Raw genomic sequence first — 16,596 nt, 5'->3', positions numbered from 1 at the left:
GGACCTGTGTAGCACTGCCTGGGATAGGTTTACTAAGGGCTTACCCTGGATTTTAAGTTTGTTTCAGGATTTAACAGGACGCTAACACAGAAAACTCAATATAGGATAGATAAGAAGTCTGGTATTATTTGCATAGCAGTGAAAATGTATGCCATTCCACCTAATAATACTGCCTAAGGTAAGCACGTATAATGCAAAATGAATTGGTCCCAGCATATGAACCCTGTGGAACTCCATATTTAACCTTAGTGTGAGACTCCATTTACATGAAACAAATTGAAGTCTATCAGATAGATATGGGGGGCTGTTGCTCAGAACATGGAGCAGGTCACCTACTAATCAGAAGGTTGGTGGTTTATAGGTTGGTGGTTTGATATCTGTCTGCATACCAAATATCCTTGGTAAATAATGTAATAAAATATGGTGAACAGTAATGAACACTGCACTGAGGTCTAACAGGACAAGCACATCTCACACAGAGATGGGTCCACTGCCAGAGAACATAAGAAGATCATCTGTGACCTTCACTAATGCTACACCCAAGGCCTAGCAGCCTGTCCTGTCTGAAACTCTTTCTATCCCTCTTAGTTAACCCTTCACACTGTGAGGTTAATCAACTCTTTCATGGGCATACATTTCAAATAACATTAAATAATAAATAGATTCGATCTTAGAGAAGTACCTTCCTTTGGTGCTCTTACAGGCTTCTGATGATTTAACAAAGATTCACTTAGTATATCAAAAGACACCTGAAGTCTGCCATTTTCCATTTTTGCTCAGGTTTTCTACCCACCTGTCTTAGTTATCAGGTAGCATTGTTCAACCAAGACTGGGTTTCAGGTTTTAGACTCCTGGTTGTGAAAGGAGAAATGTAATCCAGGATTTCCAAGCAGGTTGAATTGAACGGAGAAAGCAAGTCATCGGGGGTCAAGCTGATGGACCTATTTAAAAGTAAGGCATAATTACAATTTTGATAAAACAATCAAAACGATCAGCTGTATCTGAGGCAATGATGTGAGGTCGGTATTTGGACACATCAGATATTTAGAAGTGATTAGAAGTCATAAACCAGAAGAGTAGAGACCTTTTTGAAGAAAAAAAGATGTAAACAAAGTGACCACAAACAGAACAGGTAACAGATGACGGCAAACTACACACACAGGTGCCATCTTCACTCCAATTTCAGTAAACCACCTTGAAATTAGATTTACAGTGTAATTACACTCTTAGTTGTGGAGCAAATCATACAGTGTTTCCAGGTTTTTCATGGTTTTCTTTGAACACTGGCTGCTTTTTCACTTACTTTCAGTCCGGTTCTTGTATGTGGCCATTTTTACAGGAATGTTTGTCTCTTAAGCAACTTAACGCTGACCTATGAATCATTCAAGCATGAAAAGGGGATCTTACTCGAGGGATGAACCAGTATTGTGTCTAGACATGACAAACAGCTTCACAAAGAATCAGCTATTTTTAAACCAACAAGGTGATTTCCCAAAAGACTATTTAAAGTAACTCCCGGCATATTTTTAGCATGGTGTGCAGTGTGTAATTAAAAAATATCGAAAGCAGATAGAAAGTATCTGAAAGTAATATTGTCTGGCACATCAATACGAGCCACTGCCAGAAGGTTTTAACTGTCCCATAAGTATGGAGGAAATTCCAGGAGACATATCCTCTAGGACTCTAGGAGAACTGAACATTGCTATGTGGTCATTTACCCATCAGCACGACCAGTATCTGCTCCTTACTGGAAGCTTGAACAGCACGAGCACTGCCAGAGCTCCAAATGACCCTTAAGGAGGACACTGGTGTGAATTTTCCTGACCAGATAATCAGAAACAGACTTTATGAGTTCAGGTTGAGGGGCTGATGCCCTCTAGTGGGCCTGTGCTCACTGCCCACTGCCATATTGAGCCTGATTAGAATTTGGAATAATATCATAATGCCAGATTTAGCAGATCCACCAGTTTTACTTCAGCCCACACTAGGTTCATCATTTTCTTTTCCATTAACCAATCCTTTAGTTCCCAACACATTTCCCAGTCCACATGAGTGTGGATATCCAGCATGAATTTTCCACCTACTGAAATCTGATATTTTTCACAGTGTTTCTTTAACCTTTGAGCTGTGTACAATCACAGTTGGTTTTAGACCAGTAAAAGCTGACTGAGGCAATAAAGGTAAGAAACAGTCAACACCATACATAAATAGAGTGCAAAGAATTGAACATTTGCATAATTTATACAAGATATTCGATACTCTCTAACTTTCTCTCCTACCAGAGCTGTTCCTCTGATGTACTCCTTTCTGGTGAGTCCTGATTGTCACGCCTAAAAGAGTTTTTCCAGTAAGGTTTTGACAAAAACAAAAGAAAAACAACAAAAAAAAAAATGCCAAAAATAACATTTTGATGACTCAGTCTTTTAACTGACTATTGATTTATTGTCAATTGTGAACAAGGTTTAGTATTTTTTTCTTTTTCTTTTTTGCACAGGTGAATCTGTGTTATGAAAAATAAAGTAAACAGGTTTAGATCGAAATGCCCACTAGGGGGCAGAACCGTATTGTATTTGAAAAAGTCCGCAGTCTGGAAGCGCTGACTAAAGGTGGAGTTTTCAGAGATTGTAATTCGACCCTTAAAAGTGAAACTAGTTTGTATATTTGCTCTCATTAAAGTCTCCTGCCGTCTCATCCTTTCATCTTCTACTAGAAAAAATACTTCAGAACAGATTTTAATGTGACACATTTTCTCCTTGAGGTAAACAACGCAATGGGAAAAAAAAAGCTTTCTCATAAGGAGACTTTTGTGATGATGTCATGTTGACAAGATAGTTCCAAGACACGTGGATTGTTTCTTCTTATGTGGAGAAGCCTGAGCCAAACACGTGGGGGAGTTTTTTTTTTTTTTTTAGGAAAGTACATAGCATTAATTTTGTGTTTTAAAGCTTTTGATGGTAAAATGGAAGAAGAGTTTAAAATGCAGTTTCTGAAAACTGGTGGGGAAAATAAAAGGCAAATATCAAACAGGAGGTGAGTTCATCATGAGTAAATTAGTGGGAAGTTCATATCTGCCCACGTTCTATAAACAGACCCACCTGTGACAAGTATATTAATGAATATTCACTCTGATTTGGAGACGTGAAAAGAAAAGGGTTGCAAGAGACTGACTTAGTCAAGTAATTCTGGAGTACTCTCATGAGATCAGGTACATTTTTCAATTAGTCAGCTCCCTCCGAAGCAGCAGAACAGGTTTATCATCACGCTGTTATCTACACTGCCAGCACATGCTGAAAAACAAAGACTGAGCACTCTGTCATCCTTTTCTTCTACTGCAAGATTGGAATAGTTTTTCTTTTTTTCTTTTTTTTAAGATTTCTATATATGAGATTAAATGGACTCACTGTATCATTTTTGACCAGGATATGCACTTCAATGCACATATTAAACAAATATGTAGGATTTATTTCTTGCATTTGGACAATATCTCTAAAACTAGAAACATCCTGTCTCAAAGTAATGCTGAAACTAATCTGTTGTAATTTGCTATATAACTAAAATGGAATTCAATTCAATTCATTGCCCCCCTTGATAACCCCGGGCTCTATTATGATATATATGTAGATGTTGTTGCCACTCCATTAATGAAATAGCAACAGATGAATAATGACCTGTGCAAATGTGAAAGAAAAGAACACTAAAGCTTACCATAAATGGAATATCTTACACAAACATCCCAGGCTGCTCCACCTGTTTGCACTTAGAAACCTGTTTCTGCCCCCCTCTTCACTATTACTCTTATCTTACAGGTGTCAAAAGTAAAGTTGATACAGGATGACCTTTCTCCTGATCAGGTGCCAAGAAACACCACATCACTGAAACTGTCTATCACTGCTTTTGTTGGGTGTCACTTGACCATTCCTTCATCAGAGTGTCTATGAATTCAGATCCAAACAGCTTTTTGTAAGTAATCCATTGGCTGCGATCAGACAAACCACCTGCCAGGAAAAAATCAGAGATGAGACGTACAGTAACATCAGACAGGACATGAAGATTTGGTGTTCAGTTAGATTAAAAAAAATCATCAAGATGTCCATAAAGCATTATACCCTGTATCCTTATGATCCTGACCATACATCCATGTAACAGTGCCAGATACCTGCTAACAATAATAACCAGAATTTATTTCATTTTTTAAAAGCGTGGAAAAAACAAAACACAAATAAACAAATAAAGTAAAAACTGTGAAAACCTCACTACTATACAGTTGTTATTTAAAAATAACACTGAAACATGTTGATCTACGAGGTGTTGCTTTGTTTTTTTCATTTTCTCACCTTTACCAACCATCTGTTCAGTCAGGACTTTTTACATCTTTGGGATTGAGTGGCATCTCTGTTGTCCTGTGTTTAGCTGAGAAAAGTTCAAGATTTTATAACACAATAGTCATGGGGCCAAAAAAGTTGTTGCTGAAATTGGAATACCTTTATCAAAATTATTTGAGGCACTGAATTTGCTTACTGTTTTTTGGCATTAGGTATAACTCACCAACAGTCAGACGGACAATTGAAAACCTTGTTTGACTCTTTAACTTTGGGATGAAACATCTGTATCTTTCTTCATTTCTTCTAGTGTCACATTAGTGATTCTTAGTGAGATGTTTCCTTCTTTCAGGCCTTCTGTGAACAACGCTGTCCTCCCGATGTATGATGGGATCTTCATGTCTGTCACCTCACAATTGTGCCGGTAAAGATGAACATATTCATTTAGGCTCAGACGATTTTTGGGGTCTGGGTGGAGGTCGGGCCTCAACCACTCCACCATCAGTCTGCCACATTTAACTTTGGCTCCATGTGACACGGCAGGATGGCACCATCATCTGAAGTAGCCTTGACTGGGTGAGGTGCATAAAATAAATGAAACTGTCCTAAGGAGAAGAAAAACTAATTGATTAAAACAAGTTACATTTGGCATTTTTTAAGAGCAATAGAGAAACACATGCTTTCAAAGTTATTATTTAACTTACTGTGTAGTGTGTGGTTGCAAAGTCTCTGTGTGGTAGCCTTATGTTAGACCGACAGTCTGTAAAATGATGGAGAAAAATTCTTTTGAAACACCCACAACTTCTCCTTAGTTGTGAGTTTGGCGTTCTAAAGCCTATCCTGCAGGTCCTGCAGGTTCAAACCGGACTTTGTGGTGAATCCACAAACCACAAGCAGTCATCTCTGGCTCTCTTGCACAGTGTGTCTGTCTCATGACTTCCTTCCCTAACCCCAACTGCACAAAGCACAGAGAAAACATTAAAAACTCCACACAGAAACACAGCAGGCTGGATTTAATCCCAGGGGCAACAGTGCAAGCTAATGTATCACCATACCACCCATAGAGGAAGTGTGACTCTAAAATGACAGCCACATTATAAAATCCAAAATGCACCAAAGCTAAAACTTTGAGTTGTGACCACAATCAGTTTGTGTTTGTGACCTTTGTGAACTGTCACTGCAACAAAATGAACAGACAGAAAAACACCACCCAACACACTAAATGCTTTTTGATGTGTGTGTGCAGATGAGCCCAGAAAAACACTAACTTGGACAACACACCACTTAACACTTTTGAAATGAACTGTCTGCTTTGGTGATGATGATGATTGATGCTGTTTCAGTACTTCAACCTGTTGTCACTATTTTGGTCAAACCACTTACAGGGATTAAAGTCCACTTGGGTCCAAAAAAATGATAGAAATCCTCTCAGCTTATTGCACCAGCATGCATCAGCACTTATATAACTATCATTAGCTTAAAGCTTGAAGTGTTTAAGGTATGTGCTACCTAAAAATTAAGACAAGATGACAGTTTATTAAACTTTTAATGAAATTTGCAGGTTGTTCAGTGAAGTTTAATAAACTCACCCGTCTGCTCTGTGCTATCTAAAATATAACAGGACAACAAAGGCAGTGACGAGCAGTCAAGCTTGCAGCCTCCTGTTCATGCTTGCACAGCAGAATCCTTGTGGTCATCTCACACATTTGAAATTTAACAGACAGTTAGTAATAAAGAATAATTGGGTAGTCAGCACTTTTACCTGCTTTTAAGTAGATGTTTTCTAAAAGTGATTCAAGCACAGTAGCTTTGCTTTGTCAAAAGGAAAATACACAGAGCAGCATGAGAGTGACTTCTTGTTAAACATCATTTTAAATGGTTGGCTCCCATATTGTTTTTGTAGTTCCTTAGTTTTTTTTTTTTAATTGGAGATTTTAAAATGAATAGGAATTTCAGATCTTAAAACCTCGTCCTGGAGCCAGGCCTAGGGAGGCAGTTCAAAGAACTCACTGGGCCCAAAGATGTCAGTGGTCAGAGCGGAGTCCCTGGTCCAATCTCCAGCTGGCTATCAGGTCTGCTTTTATTTTGGTCTTTTAATGTTGTGTATTGTGTTCTATTCTCTTGCTATAAATGTGTTAGATAAATTATTTGGACTCTCTTCGTTTTTTTTTTTTTTGTTGTTCTCATGCTCTCACCTGCAGCTTACATCTACAGTGGGGCAAAAAAAGTATTTAGTCAGCCACCGATTGTGCAAGTTCCCCCACTTAAAATGATGACAGAGGTCAGTAATTTGCACCAGAGGTACACTTCAACTGTGAGAGACAGAATGTGAAAGAAAAAATCCATGAATCCACATGGTAGGATTTGTAAAGAATTTATACGTAAATCAGGGTGGAAAATAAGTATTTGGTCAATAACAAAAATACAACTCAATACTTTGTAACATAACCTTTGTTGGCAATAACAGAGGTCAAACGTTTACTATAGGTCTTTACCAGGTTTGCACACACAGTAGCTGCTATTTTGGCCCATTCCTCCATGCAGATCTTCTCGAGAGCAGTGATGTTTTGGGGCTGTCGCCGAGCAACACGGACTTTCAACTCCCGCCACAGATTTTCTATGGGGTTGAAGTCTGGAGACTGGCTAGGCCACTCCAGGACTTTCAAATGCTTCTTACGGAGCCACTCCTTTGTTGCCCGGGCAGTGTGTTTTGGATCATTGTCATGTTGGAAGACCCAGCCTCGTTTCATCTTCAAAGTTCTCACTGATGGAAGGAGGTTTTGGCTCAAAATCTCACGATACATGGCCCCATTCATTCTGTCCTTAACACGGATCAGTCGTCCTGTCCCCTTGGCAGAGAAACAGCCCCATAGCATGATGCTTCCACCCCCATGCTTCACAGTAGGTATGGTGTTCTTGGGATGCAACTCAGTATTCTTCGTCCTCCAAACACGACGAGTTGAGTTTATACCAAAAAGTTCTACTTTGGTTTCATCTGACCACATGACATTCTCCCAATCCTCTGCTGTATCATCCATGTGCTCTCTGGCAAACTTCAGACGGGCCTGGACATGCACTGGCTTCAGCAGCGGAACACGTCTGGCACTGCGGGATTTGATTCCCTGCCGTTGTAGTGTGTTACTGATGGTGACCTTTGTTACTTTGGTCCCAGCTCTCTGCAGGTCATTCACCAGGTCCCCCCGTGTGGTTCTGGGATCTTTGCTCACCGTTCTCATGATCATTTTGACCCCACGGGATGAGATCTTGCGTGGAGCCCCAGATCGTGGGAGATTATCAGTGGTCTTGTATGTCTTCCAGTTTCTGATGATTTTTTTTTCAGTTGATTTTTTCACACCAAGCTGCTTGCCTATTGTAGATTCACTCTTCCCAGTCTGGTGCAGGTCTACAATACTTTTCCTGGTGTCCTTCGAAAGCTCTTTGGTCTTGGCCATGGCGGAGTTTGGAGTCTGACTGTTTGAGGCTGTGGACAGGTGTCTTTTATACAGATGATGAGTTCAAACAGGTGCCATTCATACAGGTAACGAGTGGAGGACAGAAAAGCTTCTTACAGAAGACGTTACAGGTCTGTGAGAGCCAGAGATTTTCCTTGTTTGAGGTGACCAAATACTTATTTTCCACCCTGATTTACGAATAAATTCTTTACAAATCCTACCATGTGAATTCATGGATTTTTTTTTCACATTCTGTCTCTCACAGTTGAAGTGTACCTCTGGTGCAAATTACTGACCTCTGTCATCATTTTTAGTGGGGGAACTTGCACAATCGGTGGCTGACTAAATACTTTTTTGCCCCACTGTATATCAGATGAGGAGTTTGGAGAGTTTCAGAGTTGTCTCTGTTGTCATGGTTTTAGTTTGAATTTTTAGTTTGAATTTGGTTGTGAAATATCAGAAGACATTTAATTATTTACAAAACAATGTTTAGTAGTTCTTTGAGGAGCAATAAGTTACTACCAAAATGACTCTGAGTGTTTTTTCTTCAGTTTTAAGAAAAACTATTTTCTTTCTAACTCACCAGCAAGCAAAAAGCAGAAACGAAGACTGATTTTGAGTCTTTGATGTTGAGATAAAACTTCTGTATCTTCCATCGTGCCATCTGTAAACAACAGCTTCCTCCTGACGTGTGATTGGATCTTCACGTCAGTCACCTCCCTGTTGTGCTGAGATGATCATATTCATCTCGACTCAGATGACGGTGGGGTTCAGGCTGGAGGTGGGGCTAGAACACTCAGTTATATCAACTTTTGTTTCCATGTGACAAGGCAAGATGAAATCACCAGCTGGAGTAGCCACGATAGGCTGAAGAGATGGTAAATGGACTGATTGTTATATACCACTTTTCTACTCGCCCGTTCTCAAAGCACTGTGTACAACAAGCCTCATTCACCCCATTCACACCCACTCATATAAGCACTTCTAACATCAAGTGCAATCTAACCAACATTCACACATTCACACTCTGATAAACTCATCGGAGGGCAACTTGGGGTTAGTATCTTGCCCAAGAATATTTGGCATGCACACTGGGGAACCCAAGAATCGAATCACCAATCTTCCAATCAGTAGTTGATCTGCACTGCCACCTGAGCCACAGACACCCGCAACCACATAAAACTGACCTGAGTACAGGGGGGGAAATGAAAGTAATTTAAATTTTATATTAAAAAAACAAAGAAGAAAATTCTCACTGGTTTTGAACTTCTCAGTAAAATTAAACACTATCCGTGACCAGTGTTGGGGAGTAACGGAATACATGTACCGCCGTTACGTATTTAAATATATAAAATATGAGTAACTGTATTCCGTTACAGTTACCATTTAAAAAGGTGGTATTCAGAATACAGTTACTTTGTTGAAATAAATGGATTACACGGCGGTACTTTCCTGTTTCATTTTGCTGCGGGTCAGGACTGTTTGGGTTTTGTTTGACAGCTACGCTCTGTTGTTCCAGGCGGCAGCGTTACAGTTGCCATGGTTACAGGGTGACGCTCTCTCTCTCTCTGCGACTGTGTGTTTCCTGGGTGAGAGAGCGCCTTTTCGTTGTTGTTGTTGTTGTTGTGCTAAGCTAACAGGCAGAATGCTACAAGCATAGCTCTAAAGAATGTAGCATCATGGGCAGTGTAGTCCGTGCTGCAGGAGAATGGACTGCCATACACGTTATGGGTCTGTGAGCGCGAGGAGGGAGAAAAAGGAGAGTGGAAAGGTACGAGTTGTCATCGAGGAAAAACGGGAGCTGGAAACATGTAAATATAATAATAACCACTGCAGCCAAGAAGAGTGCCTGACGAGCCCAGTTGTAAGTAAGCTATTAAGACTCGACTGTACACCGTGTTCGTGTTTTCCTCCGAAAACAATAAGTTTCGTTGGAGCAGCCTTTCAACGCCTCTCTCTGTCTCTCGCAAGAAAAGTTGACCCACACAACAAAGTAAAGCTATTTTTCGGCTACGTGCCGACAGGGACCCCGCCGTATTAGTCAGAGGTCCCTTTACTACAGTTCGAAGTCGTGGACCTTCAGTAACAGTAATAAATCACACAGCAATAGTACATTCACGTTGTTGTAAAAAGCATGATAATATATTAAGTAATCCAAAGTATTCAGAATACGTTACTGTCATTGAGTAACATAACGGAATACGTTACAGAATACATTTTGGGGCATGTATTCTGTATTCTGTAATGGAATACATTTTAAAAGTAACCTTCCCAACACTGTCCGTGACTTCATATCAACTTTTATATATAACTTTTATAACTTCACAAAAAGATCAGTCACAATCATGAATGATCTGAGACATACGTTGGAAAGCACCATGACTCACTCTCTCAGTCCCCAAAGATGGAACATAAAACTACAATGTGGTTTTCATCTTGGTTGGAGAACACTGGACCAGCTCTTTGTACTCTTGAGGATATTTAAAGGTGTGTGGGAATTTGAATTTGTGGACCTGGAAAAGGCATTTGATCGTCTTGAATATAGAGTGTTTGGCCCATTGCTACGAGCCATTTGGTCCCTGTACAACTATTGCAGGAGCTCCAATGCTTCACAAGATTGACTCGATCCCTGTCAGTGTTGTACTCCACCATTGGGGTTCTAAATCACGGATTCTGTTTCTAATTTTTATGGGTAGTTTTACTGCGTAACAAGGTGATGGAAGGTTTCCACTTTGGGTGACCTCAGAATATCATCTTTGTTTTTTGCAGATGATGGGGTTCTATTCACTACATTAGGTGGTGTCCTAGTGCTAGAGCAGTTCATAGCAGAGTGTGAAGCGGTGGAAATGAACATCAGCACCTCCAAATCTGAGTCTATGGTCCTAAGCTGGAAAAGCTGGAGCGGTTTAAGAATCACGAGTCCAACATCATCATCACATTTGCGGATGACACAACCATCATAGGTCTCATCACAGGCAACGATGAGACGGCCTATAGAGAGGAGGTGATGGCGCTGTACGAGTGGTGTCTGGAAAATAACCTGACTCAACATCAGCAAACCTAGAGAAATAATAGTGGACTACCGGAAACGACCGGTCAGGGAACACCAGCCCATCCACATCAACGGTGTCAAGGTCGAAAGGGTCAGCAGCTTCAAATTCCCTGGAGTCAACATCACCGAGGACTTCTCCTGGACCCTTCACACAGACACTGCTATCAGGAAGGCTTGCCAGCGGCTTTATTTCCTGAGGAGGCTGAGGAAGTTTGGCATGAACGCCAACATCACCTCAAATTTTTACAGGTGTGCAATTGAGAGTTTGCTGACGAGCTGCATCACAGTTTGTTACGGAAGCTGCTCTGCCGGCAGCCGTAAATCACTACAGAGGGCGGTGAAGGCAGCAGAGCACATCACTGGTACGAGGCTTCCTGCCATTCAGGACATTCATCTCCATCGATGCCTCCGTAAAGCACACAGCATCATCAAGGACCACAGCCACCCAGCACATCAGCTGTTCTCCTTGTTACCATCTGGCAGACGTTACAGGAGTCTGTCTGCTCGGACTACAAGACTTAAAAACAGTTTTACCACCAAGCCGTACAACACCTCAACCACAACACTTAAACACACACAACACAGCACTCAGAAGCTACCCTGCAGCTTCACAAGTACTCTGTTTAATCTGCACTGGTCACTTCTGTTAGGTGTGGCTGTGTGCAGGCAGGAATAGGACCCAAGGTGCAGACTCCGGAGACAGACGTGAACTCAAAATATAAAACTAAAAAAACTCAACACAAACTTAAACTAGAGAAATGACAGAACACACAGCTAAGAAAACAGTAGATCGTGACACAGACACAGAGAAACACTGGGCTTAAATACACAGAGGGAGCAATCAGGGAATGGGTAACAGGAGGGAAACACAGCTGGGGCAAATCAGGCCTAACAAGACAAGAGGAAGCAAAACCTGACACATTAACATCAGACATGGACTTTCAAAGTAAAACAGGAAACATAACACAGACTGAACAAAGACACAGACTCATATGCAGGCACTACAAAGGGAACAGAGACGTGGGAACAGGGCAGACACAAACACTGACTGAACAAGGGGATATAGGAACTTAAGATACACATAGACGCGAACTAGACAAGGGGATGCAGGTGATGTCCATTACATTTAACATGTTAGCATTGAAGCTATTGACGAGCTCATTGACTGACCCTCTGGACAGGTCAGGTGTTAATGGGAAGACCTGGTTAAAAATTGCACTACTGTGTTCAGTTATACACCGTTTTGTGATCACTGCTGTTGATATATTTGTGTGGGCTGAGATTTTACTTTCAAAGAAAACACAGTAATGATCAGACAGGCCCACATCAGACACAGTAACCTTTGAAATGCTCAGGCCTTTGGAGATCAGTAGGTCAAGAGTGTGTCCTCTATTATGTGTGGCCTCTGTTACATGCTGAGTCAGCCCAAAGTTGCCCAGAGTGTTACTCAGGTCTTTAGTCCCTTTGTCCTGAGGGTTGTCCACATGAATGTTAAAATCCCCAGCAATAATTACACAGTCAAAATCAACACAGATCACAGACAGCAGTTCACTGAGGTCATTAAAAAAGTCTGTGCAGTATTTGGGAGGCCTGTAAACATTAAGAAACACAACTTTGGATGGGGCCTTCAGCTGTAAAGCCACATATTCAAAAGACTGAAAACTTCCAGGAGATAGCTGCTTACATTGAAATGATTCATTAAATAAGACAGCAACCCCTCCTCCTCTCCTGCTCGCCCTGACCTCACTGATAAAACTGTAGTTAGGAGGGGTCGTCTCGATGAGAACAGCTCCACTGTTACTTTGGTCCAACCAAGTTTCAGTTAAAAACATAAAATCAAGGCTGTGCTCAGTGATTAAATCATTAATTAAAAATGTTTTCCCAGCTAGAGATCTAATGTTTAATAAAGCCAACTTAAGTGTTTTAGAGGTATTACTTGTCCCCTCGTGTTTGGGAGCAGTCTGTGGCACACAAGGTATGTTTACTATATTTAAAGGTCTTTTAGAGTGCAGCTCTCTGTGTTTTGACCAGGCCACATGTCTCCTGTCACCTAAAAGTACAGAAATTTTAAAACCTTCTAGTAAACAGGGTCCCAGCTTCTCCTGGGAAAAGTCATCACTGCCATAATCCTCACAGCCCGGACCCTTCACACATCACGCATCAGACTGCGGAGACAGGGCATGAAGAGGAACTAAGGGGGGCGAAGCTGGGCAATGTGACTTTGATTGCTCTGTTGAGGGTGGGGCTCGATGGCGAACCTTTGGCCGCTCTGGTGGGGGGTTTATGGGGGACAAAAAGGGATTGGGACGGGGGGTAGATCTGAGCCCAGCATTGACCCGCTCCATCATCTCCTCAGTGAATTTCAGGTGTGGGGAGGAGGGAGAAAGGGAGGGGGAGGAGGGTGATGGCCTGTCAGGGGTTTGGGGGACTGGGGAAGGTCGTGGTCCCTTGTCCTGGTCGTTGGTGTTGTTGAGAGAGTTGGAGGCAAATAGGGACCCCTCTTCTTGCCTTAGATGTCTCTCCTTTCTGAGGCTCTTCCCGGGTGGGGGCAAATGGAGCTCCTCCTCAAGGTTTCTGCTGGGCTTTGTCTGTACTTGGAGTACTGTTTGTTCCTCTTTATGAGATAACTCCTCGTTTATCTCAGCCTTGGCACCAAGCACGGATGGATGACGTATGGAATAAAACAAGTTGGAGGTGAACAGTTTCACCCCTGACTTGTTAAAATTAAATCCATTTGCTTTGAACAGATGCCTGCGTTCCCAAAAAATATTAAAGTTGTCGATAAAGTGCACTGAGTGGTCAGCACATGCTGATATAAGCCATTTATTCAGTGTAAACAACCTGCTGAATCTCTCGTCTCCTCCTCTGACCTCCCTGTGGCCTTTCACTTTTCAACAGATTTTCAGACCTTATTTCGCTGCTTTTAGATGGATGGTTGTCCGATATAGATCCAGGGTCCTTTGATAGTGGAGCAAATCTGTTCTGCAGTTTCACATTCAGTTGTTTTGGAGGTTTGTTGTTAACCTTCCTATTCACGGTTGTCCAGTCCTGTTTCCTCCCGTATACAGGGAGGATTGTTCTTAATCTTAAAAGAAGATTAAGAACAAAGTTTACAATGTGCAGCATCAATCCATTTTCTTGTCAACATAACCATGAAAAAAAGATGTGGTCACTTCAGAGATGTAAATGACAATGACATAACTACTGGTTCTTTGAAAAGAGCAATCAGTCAAAGAGTCACCAGATCTCCTGATTCTTGCTGTATTTTATATGTTTTGTGGTGATCCTACTTTATTTTGTGTTTTGTGTATCTTAATGATCTATTTTGACACACATTGAAAACAATCTTGACTCAGACATTATTGTGCTTTGTGTTAATTCTAAACAGATAAACATTGCATCAAAATCACACAGGCCATCATCAGTTTTCCTGATGATGCTTTCAAAAGTCCTTTTTTCAGTAACTTTAGCATCTTCAATATGAGAAAGAGACAGGAAACTGAGTCACTGATGAACACGAGTCATCAGCCTCTTGTCCCTCTGTGTCCTCTGTGCCAATGGAGAGATGCCAAACTGTGTTTCATTATTCTAATAACAGTGACAATAAAGATCTAATCTAATCTAACTTCCAGCTCTAAAGTGGAAATACATCCACTACACTCAGTTAATAAAAATTCATTTTTTTCCTGTTCCTCCTTTTGATTTACTGAAAACTAATCACAACGGGAAAAAAATCAAAATGTCAACAAAAACCTGACGTCTTCAGTTGAATCAAGTAGGTCAGCAGCTATGACTCTCTTCTTTCCTTCTGACACAAAGTGAAAACTGAATCACAGAGAAGCAGCAGGTTCACCTATCCAGTCAGAGGCATTGTTAAGTGATCAGAAATGTTGGGTTCTTTACCTACACAAGTACATTTTATAAGACAGATTTCTAAAGAATTTTAGAACAGCACCTCGCAGAAACTTCACACTGAGAGCTGACAGCACAGGCAACTACACCCCCATGTTTCCTATTGCAAAACCACATTCATGTCAATACATCTACAGATTACAGTCCATTCAGAGGTGTAATGCTCTGTGGTTAAGTCCAGGCTCATGCGATGAGTGATATCAGTCAATTATAACTGCTCACATGATCAAACGCTAGTTTCACATGTACAGCTCTTGAAATCATTTCTGCGTTTTTCACCATCTTCATCATCCACAACATCATCTTCACATCATCTGCTCTCTGCTTGGGTTGTCTTTCTCCCTCTTCCCATTCTTTCCCTGTCATATAGTTCTTCTCCAGCTCTCTCTGTTCCTCACTTATTCTCTTTTAGAGTAGTAGTTTGTTTCACAATAAAAGCTTCCTCTAAAAGAGCATGTAATAGAAAAAAAATGATAAATTTTGTGTAAATATAGAATATAATTACAGTTTGATCCATAAACAGAAGAAATATGAAAAAGTCAGGTTTCTTCAGCAGATAATGTGACAGTTGTTGACTTTTTGGATTATTTGCAGTGTTTTCAGTGTTTGATAAACTTTTGCACTTTGTGCTGCCCAAAAGTGTCATATTATTACTCATTATGGTGTAAACCAGGAATCACCGACAGCTTTTGAGATGGATTTTTTTTAAATAAATTCATTCATTGTCAGTTCTTGCTTGAGGTAAGATGCTTTGATTAATCAATCAACAGCAGGACAAAATAACATGAAGACACTTCCAAAAGACAGCTGATGGGAGCAGAAAGGCTCCTAAATAAACTTGAGATCTGTGTGTAACTGCTGGATATCTGAACAGATGGATTTGTAGTCACTGTGCCACCTACGCAAATGCTCATATTATTGTTTTTATTTTATTTTTATTCATTTGTTGTCTTTGGTTCTGGTTGTTATTTCCTCAAGAAGACGCAAGACTAAACCATTAAAGAGAAATACTGCAACTGAGCTTTTCACTATCCATGTCAACATGAGAGCCACAATTCACAACAAGCTGCTTTCAAGGAACTCTGAGGTTTGTGTTCAACAAAGGATAATACCCCCTAAGTGATATATGTTTTTACGGTGGTTACCAACTCTCAAGTTACGCGGGATCGTACATGTAACAGGTCGGCTGTTAGTTAGATTTATGTGGTAGAACTGTTTGTAAAAAAACAAATTAATTCTTTATCACTTATCTCACCTTTCAATTTTATGTGTAACATTTAAATTACTGTAGTTATTATGGCAACTTGTGAGAGGTAATAATGGTTCTTTTTTGGTATTTTGGTGTATATACCAAAAAAAAAACTGAGTAAAAAAGTTGTTGTTATAAGACATTTTAAGAGAAACCGTAGCCTGTCACACACTCACATCCCAGAGAGACCGAAGAAGACTACCACAACCAGAAACCAGGGTCAGGCTTGTGTTTTTGTGTTAGTTTCTAGAGGTAGCTCAGGTTTCAGAGCTTTGGATGGTGAACATCAGCTGTTGATTCAAATAAGCTGGTGGTGAAGCTTCAACTTCTGAACTTTGAATAGCAAGTTTAAAAAGCAGGTTCTCCACTTGCACTGGTTCCACTTGTGAGGCTGTGTGGATAGGGAAAACCCACATTTGTCTCACACAAGCCCTGAGTGGCTGTGCCTACACAGGGCCAACAGCACTGTGTAGGCATGGAGATTACTACTTGAGGTCAGTGTTGTAGGTTGAATTCTACAGCTAAATGCTGATGGCAAGCGTATGACTGGAAACAGGTTTATACAAGCCTGATTCAATTCTAAGAAATTGGCAGAGGTTGGAGGAGAAGTGA

This window comes from Mchenga conophoros, linkage group LG3 (assembly GCF_057382185.1).
Source record: "Mchenga conophoros isolate Kocher_MC1m ecotype Shallow Benthic linkage group LG3, M_conophoros_male_GT1.1, whole genome shotgun sequence".
In the NCBI taxonomy this organism is placed as follows: Eukaryota; Metazoa; Chordata; class Actinopteri; order Cichliformes; family Cichlidae; genus Mchenga; species Mchenga conophoros.
This window is presented reverse-complemented; position numbering follows the sequence as displayed.